This window comes from Equus asinus, chromosome 5, assembly GCF_041296235.1.
Source record: "Equus asinus isolate D_3611 breed Donkey chromosome 5, EquAss-T2T_v2, whole genome shotgun sequence".
Taxonomy (NCBI): Eukaryota; Metazoa; Chordata; class Mammalia; order Perissodactyla; family Equidae; genus Equus; species Equus asinus.
In genome coordinates, this window is record NC_091794.1 from 28,106,999 (window position 1) to 28,119,275 (window position 12,277).

The window sequence follows — 12,277 nt, forward strand, 5'->3', positions numbered from 1 at the left end:
AATTATTTCAAGAATAAAGAAGTAAAAGTCATAATTCTACATTTAGCTATTTCTTTTAAGATACTTACAAATGTATCTTGTCTAATCAATTACCAATATTAAAGACTGCTGTAGTCTTTGAGCTATTTATATGTGTGTTTAAGATTTGAGGGCATTTATCCTTCAAGAACGAGGGATATATATTACTTCTGGAATGTGAGGAAATTCCTTTATAAATTTTGTAAAAGTTTACTGAAGATATGGTGACTTATAAACTATATACTTCTTATAATTTTTAAAGAAGCTTAACATATATTGCTGTCATATAATCATTCAGTGCTTCAAAATTTATTAGTAGCTGTCTGTAACAAAAATATCAACGTTTATATTCTTTATCAAATCTGCTAATTTTTGGTTCTTTGTCAATTTGATTTTCTTAATTTTTTCCTGTCAACATATTAAGGATGAAGTTATCTGATAATATTTATTTTAATTGTAGTAAAAATTTTAGTTGTACCAAAATTAGCATGTACAAGTATCTGCTTCAGTTCCTGCTTTCAAAAATCAGATTTGTTTGAAGCAAGGTTTGTAAGTATAGTTTGCTTCAAGAGGATAGAGATTGGTCATTTTAGTGCTAGTGCTGTTAATGTGCGCCTAGTTTCCTGAACTGATTCAATAATGTGTTTATTTCGTTTTCTAAAATTGGAAGCGATCAATGTTTTTTGACTTTAACATTGTAAAAAGAACACAGGATTTAGATAGAGACAACTTAGATTGAGTTTAGGCTCCACTGTTATTAGCCAAATAATTTTGGTCACTTAATCACTTTCACTTTTCAGTTTACTGTTCTATAAAAAGGTAATAGAATTTGCCATGCCTGTATGTAAGGGTGTTGTGAGGAACAAAATATGTGAAAGTAGACTCTGGGGAGTGATATTTCTTTCTTTACTGTATTAATTGGCATCTATTCAGGGAAATAGAAACCACTTAGAGTATTTCTGATAGAAAGGTTTTAATACAGTGAATCGGTTACAAAAGTATTAGAAGAGTTGGAGGAGTAAAAAAAGCTGGGGTGATGCCACGTAGAGGTTAGATATTGCCAATAAAGCTATTGGGAAGCAGCTATTGCCCCTAGGGCTGGAGAACAGAAGTGAAAGTCATGTTACCAGAGCCTGTAAGTACTGCACTGTTGAGAATACTGCTGTTGTTACCCATCCAGGAAGCCAGGAGCCCGCCCTCTTGTTGCTGCTGCAAGAGCCAAGGAGCCTGCAGTCCCATTGACACTGCCTGGATTGGTCACGACTGCTGCTGAAAGTTGGAGTAGCTCATAGTTGCTCACTGATGGCTGTGTCAGAACAGAAACAGAAAAAAAAATGGCTGCTTTTTATCTCCTTCCTCTTAACCTAACATCAGCTACCATTGGCAGAATCTAACCTCTTAGCTTGCACGGGGGTCCTGGAAAAATGCTTTGCAGATGTCTAGCCCCTGGTAGTCTAGAGGAGACTATGCAAAGGTGATGTAGTGGTGACAGCCAACAAACAACCAGCACATCAACTATAAAGGCTATAATTTTGAAAATATTTTTTGGTGGCAAATTATTGTGTGACTTTTTATCCTTAAAACTTTCCTATGAGGTGGCTGGCCCCATGGCCAAGTGGTTAAGTTCATACACCCTAGCTTCAGTGGCCCAGGGTTTCACTGGTTTGGATCCTGGGTGTGGACGTGGCACCGCTCATCAGGCCATGCTGAGGCGGCATCTCACATAGCACAACTAGAAGGACTGACAACTAAAAAAATATACAACTATATACTGGGGGCATTTGGGGAGAAAAAGCAGGAAAAACACTCCATAAAACTTTCCTATGACTTTTCTCTTTCGATGCATTCCATATCTAACACATTAGCAAGATATACCCCAAATCCACCTATCAAAAGTTTCTCTGCCACCTCCAAGTCTAAACTACTACCACCTCTTGTTTAGGATTGTACAACAGCCTCCCAACTTGCTTCTTTTCCTGCCCTTCTACAATGAGTTCTGTTTACAGCAATCATAATGAACTTTTAAAAATGTATTGGGCCAGCTCTGGTGGTCTAGTGGTTACATTCAGTGCATTCCACTTTGACAGCCTGGATGAAGATCTACACGGTTCTGTTAGTGGCCATGCTGTGCTGGTGGCCCACATACTAAAAAATAGAGGAAGATTGGCATGGATATTAGCTCAGGGTGAATCTTCCTCAGCAAAAAAATAGTAATAATAAAATAAAATAAATGAATTCACAGCGCTCTCCTGCTGTAGCTCCCATCACTCTCAGGATAAACTTACTATGGCCTACCACACGCAATATGATCAGGCTTCTGCTGATGACTGCCTGATCTCATCTTTACTCTCTACCTGGCTGTAGCCACTTGGATTCTTTGTTATTCTTTGAACATGCTGAACTAATTCTCATCTTAGGGCCTTTGCACTTGCAATCTGTTTCGTGTGGCATGCTCTTCCTTCACATCGATGTGTGACTAATTTCCTTACCATATTCCTTCTCTTTCTACAAGTCTCTCTCACTTCATTTAGGTCACTCTCTCTCAGAGAAGCCTTCCTTGACCACCCTACAGTCACTTTTCATCATTTTACACTGCCTTTTACACACACACTCACACATACACAGATCATGTGTATGCACATGGTCTAGATCTTCCATATATGTACTTATTTTATTGTCTGTTCTGAGTTTCATGACTGCGGGCACTTTGTTATATTTATCTCTCCTCCGACCACAACTGCTTCTCCTACTGCTACTGGAAGAGTTCCTGGTAGAAAAGAGTTACTCAAAGCAGGGTTAAGAGACTAAGGTTATGAGCTTAGGAAAACTCTTAAATGTTTTTTTATAGTCAATAAATGAATAAAAATTTGTTAAATCAGTGACAAAGCACAGCAAATAGACAATTTAAAGTATTAAACATTTTTTTGAAGTATTTAATTTTTCTTTTATTGTTCCTTGCACTTAAAAAACTTCAGGATCTCTGTTTTGACTGTAGAATTTGTTGCTTTAAAAAGATAATTTGCAAACTAAGAGGAGATCATTATTTGTCTGCCTAGAGGTGTGAAGGCTGTGGTTGGCGAGCTTGTGTGTGTTTACATATCTGCTTATATATATGTATAGAGAGAGAATTCTGTCTGATATGACACCCAGATGTCCAGTGCCTTTCTGATTTTATTCCCATATTCCTTTTTACTGCATCTCAGAAATTTTCCTACTAATAGATATAAGTATGAAATTGTGAGACCTTAGTTTACTTTCTTTTAATCTTCTTTCCTTTTATGGCTGCTATGCTGTCTGCTTTACCTGGCCTTTTTGCTGCTCACTAACGAATACTTTTTTCTTAATTTTTCCCAGTAGGAGTGACTGGTGTGTACTTGAATCAGAATTCTTATATTTGTGGCAAAGGTTCTTCCCCCATCGTAACACGATATACTTCACTTTAACTAGAATGTGGATAAGGATGACATATCTTGTTTACAGTTATATCTCCAGTACTTGCATAATTTTCATCCTGGGGATGTCATTTAATTTTTCTAAGCTTTACATTCCTCCTCTGTAAAATGAAGGGGGTTTACTAGATGACTTTTAATTATAAAAATTCTAAGATCATAAAGCATTATTTATTATAAGATTTAAGTATGACCTTTGTTAAAATGTGGAGAAAGCCTAGTTATATAAAATGCTTTATTGTAGTAGCATTCTCTACGATGAAATTTTAATTACACAGCGTTACAGGATAAAGGAGGAGTCTTTATAGGATAAGAAAGTGCTTTCTAAAAGGCGATAAGCAATGGAATCTGCTTTACATTCTATAGCAGAGTTCCTAAGACTTTGGTTTTGGTGTATCAGTTTGTGTCAGGATAAAAGGCTAGATATTCTAGAGATGTCATTTATGAATAACTTTGTGGGCTTAAGTAAATGTTTGAAATAATAGAATGATTTGTATTATTAGCCAAGTGAGATTAAGCATAGATTAGGATTAGATTATCCAGTCATTTAAAAAATATTTGAATTCTTTTGTGATTTATTTCTTCTGTAATAGATAGTACTGTTTCTTATTCCTTATAGAATGAGGATTTCCTAGGCTTGCTCTTTAACTCATGTCTTTATAAGGTGCCGACTCATGACTTTTCAGAGCAGGTCATGTGTGCTACATTCTGCTACGTACTAGACTTGATTTGAATGCTGACTTGTTTTCCTGGGATTTAGGGATTTCTGTAACCTCACTGATGACTTTTGGATTCTAATTTGCCGTTGGTATAAGGAACTTGGACTATTTATTTGATTGTCATCTTTGCTGACTTTAAAGTTGAGTTGCTGCATAAATTCTGTGAAAACGTGTGACCTTTTTTGTTTTTTCTGTTTGATTTTCCATATTATTTCCATATTTCCAGTTATTCCGTAACTACTTATTCACTCAACAAATGGTTTTAGCAAGTCAGAATACAGTAGTTTAGTGACTTTCCACTGTTCTTATGGCACAGAGAGAAACTGATGGTCGTATTATTGTGGGACACTGGAGAAAACTGCAGGGGGACATGAGGGTGTCATGTCCTATTTGGGTGTTGGTGAAAAATGCTTAAATTTCTTTTTTATGGAATTATGTTAAAATAATTTAATTAATATGTAATAAATAACTTCTTTTTATAGAATTATGTTAAAATAAAACACAGTATAGGGAAGATATTACATACAATTCCAAATATTTTAAAAATATTTTAGTGAGAAACTTGAGCTAGCTTCTGTGAACATAACTTTTTAAAAAAATAGATCTTATGCATGAAATGGTTTCAAGAAATTCCTCATCAAGATTTTAAAATTGACAGTCTCTTAAATTCTTGGTGGTTGTCATTGATGAGAACTTCTTCTGTGTAAGTAGGCCTGTTAGTGAAAGGCAGACGAGTGTTTATTGCCCTTTCCACCTGATTGACGGGAGCTCATTTATCCCATGTAATTAGAATTTAAATAATTCCATCTCTTTAAATTGTACTTTAAATGAGCAGTCATTCATTAAGTGGGACTGCTCTTCCTTTTGTTTCATTGACATATGTGATGCTTAAATTTTCTGGCATAAGTTGAATGGATTTTGAGTAAAATAATGATAAAGCTTTCCCGCAGGTATTCACAGAAGTTGCTCTCCCTACTTCCCCCCACCTTCTACCCACTTTAATAATTCTCTATGTGGATTCAGATTATAGCACTGACTCATTAGTGACTCATTCTCAGCCTCTCGTTTCCAACACTTTGAATCCATAAAGTTTGTCAGTATATGTTGTCAAAAATATTGAGGATTGCTTTGAAATAAATTCATCAGATTGAACTTCACACCATCTTTTAAAGTCAGTAACTAGCATTAAACAAATCTGCAAGTTGAGATTTGTTCCTTTTAAACTTTTTGAATTCTACTTTTAACTCATAAATTTAGGCAAAATTTTTTTGGGGACAGCCAGTACACTTTTGCATGAGACAGCAGAGTGATATTCTCGTGTCATTTCTTTACAAAAAGCTGAAAATGGATGAAACTAAATGTTTTGAATATTTTTAGATTCATGCATCATTTTGATAACATTTAGTTTGGAATTTGTATCTACATGCAGACTGTTACATATGAGAGATCCTTTGTGAAATAACATATTACTAAATCTTTAGAGTTTTCCAGATGAATTCTTAATGTAAATTTACATCCTGCTGTCATTGTGGCTGCACCATCAGTATGCACAATTACAATGTTTCCGTAATGTCTTTTGTTTAAAGTTTTCTTCTAGCATTTTGAATATTTCATCCATAGGAGTTTGTTTTGGTACTCTGCAAAACAATCACTGCACTTCCAAGATTTCTATACAGAGATTTTAACGATTGCTGTTAACTTGAGCATAGTTATTAATGTGTAGAATCATCACTCAGCGATGAAAATTTTTTGATACAGTTGTCTTCTGGGTTAGTGATTATTGCTGTGTTTATGTGGCATACCATCGAATGCATCTGTTAATTTTGTTATTCAAATATGGCACCTTTTCTATTTCTTTGCTTCTTTGAAAATTAAAAAGTTCTGACATTTTCCTTGCATGCTGGTATATTGTGCAAGTTTGCAGTTGTATGGGGCCTTCTGGCTCTACCTCTTAATTAGGTAACCTTGTAACTATCTTCTTAATATAGTATTGTAACTAATCTCATAAAAGAACTTTGTTTCTTACTTTGTGTTTGCAGAAGTTTAGAGTACAAATCTTTTTCTATATGAAATGGATATTTTGTGTTGATGTCCTGTATGATTTGCTTCTGCCATTGCTTTATTTGATAACTCTTTGATATAAAAGGATATTTAGGTCGAAGAGGAGAATTTTGGACCATTCTGTTTGTCTTCTGAATGTAATGACTTTCCTGCATTATTTAATGAAAAAGTTGGCCATTATGGTAGGAAAACAACAATTAGTAAAAAGCAAATCTATCTAAATATGAAGTGAAAATAGTATATGTATTAAGGTTCAGAAATTGATTATGTGTCAGTATAATTTTCTGCACCATTTAGTAAAATAGGAAATATTAATTCATTTTTGTCAATTCAATAAATATTACTCTCATGTATGATTAAAAAAAATCAAATTGTTAAAATCTTTTGAATCTGCAAAGACCTAGAATTCCATTTAAAATGATTTAATTATCTGCATTTAATTTCATCTTCAGAAACAAATGTTTTTTAATAATTAAAAATAAAACAGTGAAATTTCATCAAGAGTCAGACTTTGGCTTATTAACATCAAAAGCCAGTAATAAATAAACACTAAGAAGAAGAGCCAAAAAAATAATTACATTCTAATAGGAATATCTCAAAACAAATGATAATACTAAGGAAACAACCCTACATACCTTGTTAGTAGGAAAATGAAAAATAAGAGCAAAAGAAAGATGAAATATTTGACAATGGTTATAAAACAAAGAAGCGATGGCAAACAAATTGTGACTAAAATAGTTTTGGATGATTCAAATGGTAATGTCAGGGGAAAAGATATATTTGCCAAAGTGATAGTTATTGCATTTAAACACTTAGAGCAAGTCATACAAATAGTATTAAAATATAGTTTCAGCAGTTGTTAATTTCTGAATGGTTGTACTAAATAGTTTATAACTTTTTAAATCACTATAAAAACTTAAAACATCAGTATTTTGTGTATGACTGTTGACATCTTATCAGTTATCTCTGTTTAATAGCCACCCCCAAATTTAGTGATTTAAAACAACCATCATCATTTATTTGGGCAGGTGTGGAGGGACCTGCTTGTCACTGCTCCAGGTGATGTTGGCTGAGTGCCTTGTTGTGACTGGAGGATCCAACATGACTCTTGCCTCAGGTCGGGTAGCCAGAATGGCTGGAATTGGCCAGGCTTCTCTGGCCCTTTGGCTTCTCTCATTCTCTAGGACTTTTATAGTGTGGCCTCTCTCTAGCAGGGTAGCTCAACTTCTTAATGTGATAGTTAGCTTTCCAGAGGGTGAAATCAGAAGGTGTAAGACTGTCTGACTTCCAGTCACACAGGAACACTTCTGCCTCATTCTTTTGGTCAAAGCAAGACTCAGGGCCACCCCAGATTCAAGGGAAAGGGAAATAAACTCTACCTCTTGGTGGGAGAGTGGCATGCTTGTGGAGAGATGAGAGGAATTATTGGTGGCCGTCTATATAGACAGTCTACTATATCTTTCAACACAGTTGTAATGTATGCCATGATCCAAGCTTTGAGTTCCTTAACGGTAGTAAATTGGTCCCTATCCCCAGGGATTTTGATATATGTCATCTGGAGTGTAGCATTCGAATTTTAAAATCTCGCTTGGTGATTCTAAAATGCATTGAAGTTTGAGAACCATTACTTTAGATCAGTGATTCTAGAATGTGGTCCCTGGACCAGCAGCATCAGCGTCACCCAGGGACTTGTTAGAACTCCACCATCTCAGAGCCCACCCAAATCTACTGAGTCAGAAACTCTGAGGCTGGGAGTCAGGAATGTGTGTTTGAATATGCCTTCCAGGTGATTCTGATGTACGTGAAAGTTTGAGAACCACTGTTCTACAGCAGGGGGTTGGCAAACAATGACTCGCAGGCCAAATCTAGCCGTTGCCCTTTTTTGTTTTTGCATGTAAGTTTTTGTTTTTCCGAGAGAGATTAGCCCTGAGCTAACATCTGCCAATCCTCCTCTTTTTTTTTTTCCTGAAGAAGACTGACCCTGAGCCAACATCTGTGCCCATCCTCCTCCACTTTATATGTGGGACGCCCACCACAGCCTGGCTTGTTAAGCGGTGCCATGTCCGCACCCAGGATCCGAACTGGTGAACCCTGGGCTGCCGAAGTGGAATGTATGCACTTGACCGCTGCACCACTGGGCCGGCCCCTGCATATAAATTTTTATTGGAACAGAGCTATGCTCATTTGTTTCTGTATTGTCTATGGCTGCTTTCGCAGTACAACAGCGGAGTTGAATAGTTGTGACAGAGATCACATGGCTCACAAGCCTAAAATGCTATTTAGCTCTTTACAGAAAAAAATGTGCTGACCTCTGCTCTAAAGGGCTACTTTATTTTTGCCCCCCTCCAGGGACTGTATCTGTCATGACACTCACTGAAGAAAGGCCCCGTTCTGCTTTAGTGAAAGTGGTTTAGCTGCCTTGATGCATTCTTCTCAGTGGAGTGGTAGTGGATGAACCAAGGCTGCAACCCAGACTGGTTAAAATCAGAATCGCCAGGAATAAGAACCAGGCATCAGTCATTTTCCAAGCTCCCGAGGTCATTCCAGTGTGCAGCCCAGTTTGAGAAACAGTGCATTGCTTTCTCTAAACAAGCTACTTGGAAATCTTGGTAAATGCAGATTCTGATTCTGTAAGGGGGGGGCGGCTGGTTCTGGAGATTGTTCATTTCTAACAAGCATCTGGGTGAAGTGGATCATGCTGGCTCACACCTGGGGAACTTAAAAAATTCCTAAGTTTCACCAGTGTTTCTAATTATCTCAGCATCAGGGGATTTAAAACTTCCCCAGGTTATTCTAATGGGCAACCAATGCGAGAACCCCTGGGTTAGAGCATTTTCTCTCAGTCTTCCTGAAACAGAATCGTCTAGCAAACTTACTGAACATACAGAAGGATCCCATCCTTCTTCAGCAAGGTTGGACCTTTGTATTTTTTGTTAGCTTTGCAGGTGATTTTGATTCACATCCAAGCCAGTGAAGAAGCAGTGCCTCACGGGAATGAAGAAAGGGAGAAAGAAGTTTAGAGACACAGGTTAGGACAAGCTGAGGATGTAGAAAAAGAGGAACAAATAATAAACATTCATTTACGTATTAGGACCTGTTCCTGATGATAGCAAAGAAGAGTCCTCTTGATTTATTATACACCTATTTATTACAGGCCTAATGAGATTAACCAAAAGATTCAATGAATCCACAGTGCCAACGGCCACAGCCCTGTGCCTTTGTATAGATTCTGGAAAGGACAGGAATGATTATATCATGTAGAATCATCAGAACAGAGTGCTGTGGTAGCTAGTAATATTTAAATAGTTTTATAAAAAAGCCACAAAATTTATACCTCAAGCCAATGGGACCTAAATGATAAGAACTGGAAACAGGACTAATATTATTTATAAATGTGTAGCCTATTTTACCAAACTTCCTAGAGTGTCTGCCATCTGTGTGGTGCATCTCAGCTTTCCTCTTTTCCTGAATGCAGCAGAGGTAGTGTTGATTTAACTGGATCCAGACATGAATGGGGAATAACTGAGTGTAAGCCATTACTTTTTAACAGCCATATATTATCCATGCACTTTAGTAAGATCCTTTTATAATTAGCAGATAGGTCAAGTGACATATTGTTGATTATTTGTCATACGTATGTTGCTAGGAATACTACTATTAATTTCCAGAAATGGAACTGAACTGTAGCTTTTGTGTTGGTATCTTGTTTTTTTCCCCCAGAATCTGTCAGTGTGGTTTTATTATACCATCCCAGGTTTTGTAGTATGGAAACGAAAGAGAAGACCTGAGATGTACTCAGTTCTGAGAATAAAACAATTTTTTTGGTCTAAAAACCTAGATAAAGTTTTTGGGTGGTTGCTGAGCTCTTTGAGTAAGATCCAGATCAGAAGCCCCAACTAGTGAAGGTAGTAGAACTCAAGGAAAAGGGGGAAATGAGGTCAAGGGCAAAATCTTAGGGAAGAGTCTTGCAAACTTCATTTGGTACCTAGCTTCAGGGACATTGCCAAAGCTACTTTTATTTTAGTCTCTGATTCTTTAAAGTCTTTTATTGCTTTTTACTTTGAGCACATTAAAAGGAATGCTGTGAATTCTCTCAGCGGGGTATAGATTAGTGACTTAGGAAATGAGGCTGATTGAGGCAGCTCTGTGCAACAGTTCGCCACAGAAAAAAAAGGGTCAGCTGTGAGGTAGCTGTGTCGCTTAGGGTTAGCAAGTAGGAGATAGAGCTTTTACTCGGTTGCCTTTGCATTAACGACATACTTTCCGCTCTAATGGAGGTGTCAAAAATGTGTTAGCTAGATTATCACACTTTCCTGAAATACTTCTCATTCTATTCAAATATAAAATTTAGTTTAGGTGATGCTGTATTTTGGAGGATGTGGATAGTAATATTTTCATAGTTTTAAAACAATGACAGTACTATGCAGAAAAACATTTTTTTCTCTCTGGGATGTATTGATATTTTTTAAATAGCATTACTGAGGAATAATTGACATAAACTGCATATTAAAGTACAATTTGATAAAGGTAGACATATATATATACCTCCATGAAACTGTCACTTCAGTTAATTTAATGAATAAAACAGTCACACTCCAAAAGTTTCCTGTGCTACTTTATAATTTCTTTACCTCTTCCTTGTTCTTAGTCAATCACTGATCTGCTTTCTATCGTTATTGGTTAGTTTGCATTTTCTAGACTTATATGTAAATGGAATCCTTTTTCTTTTGTCTAATTGCTTTTTTTAACCCTCTTTTTTTTTTTTTTAAAGATTTTATTTTTCCTTTTCTCCCCAAAGCCCCCCAGTACATAGTTGTGCATTTTTAGTTGTGGATCCTTCCAGTTGTGGCAGGTGGGACACTGCCTCAGCATGGCTTGGCGTGCGGTGCCATGTCTGTGCCCAGGATTCGAACCGGCAGAAACCCTGGGCCACAGAAGCAGAGCACACGAACTCAACCACCTGGCCACAGGGCCAGCCATGTCTAATTTCTTTGTAATTGTTTCAAGATTTAGTCATGTTGTTGTGTGTATCAATAGTTCATTCTTTTTTTTTGTTATCGCTTAATAGTATTGCTCTGTATGGATATATCATGATTTGTTTATCCATTCACCTGTTGATGGATGTTTTAGTTATCGATTGCCGTGTAACAGATTACCCTAAAACATAGTGGCTTAAAACAACAAACATTTATTATCTCACAGTTTCTGGGCCAGGAATTTTTAGAGACTTGGCTGAGTGATTCTGGCTCAGAGTCTTTTATGAGGTTGCTATTAAGATGTTGGCTGGGGCTGCAGTCATTTGAAGGCTTCACTGGCGCTGGAGGATCCAATTCCAAGATAAGGCTCATGGCTCCAGGCCTTAGTTTCTCACCAAGGAGCCTCTTTCTAGGGCTGCTTAAGTGTCCTTACTTCATGGAATCTGGTTACTCCCAAAACAAGTGATCTAAGAAGAAGGAGAAACCTGCAATACTTTCCGTGACCTAGTCTCATAAGACACACATTGTCACTTCCTCCATATTACTATTTGTTAGAAGCAAGTTACCACAACCAGCCCACTCTCAAGGGAAGAAGGATCAGGCTCCACTTGTGAAGGGAAGAGTATCAACGAATTTGTAGATGTATTTTAAAGCCACCACAATGAACGTTTGAGTTGTTTCTGGGCTTGGCTGTTACAAATAAAGCTGCTTATAAAAATGTATGTAAAAGTCTGTATAGACGTATGCTTTTATTTCTTTTGTATAAATAGCTACGAGTAGAATGGCTAGTTTGTAAGATAGGGTTATGTGTAACTTTTTACAAAACTACTGGTATAGTGAAGACTGCAAAACATTGCTAAGAGAAACTAAGGAAAGAAGAGTTTCTTTTCTTTTTTACTTATTTATTAATGTTTACAATAATGATGTTAACATTATTTTATATAATAAATTTCTAAAAAATTCTAGTTTCTTCAAAGAAATTAAAGAAAACCTCCAAAAATTTGGACATTATTTTCCAAAGTTGATTGTATCATTGTACACCAGCAGTGTGTGA

At 36.5% G+C, this 12,277-nt stretch overlaps 1 protein-coding gene across 4 annotated transcripts in view; it reads left to right on the plus strand.

Annotated features, from left to right (window-relative positions):
• The window catches only part of ACAP2 (ArfGAP with coiled-coil, ankyrin repeat and PH domains 2), a 144,226-nt gene that overhangs the window by 72,914 nt on the left and 59,035 nt on the right, over positions 1 to 12,277 (plus strand). The window lies entirely within an intron of this gene.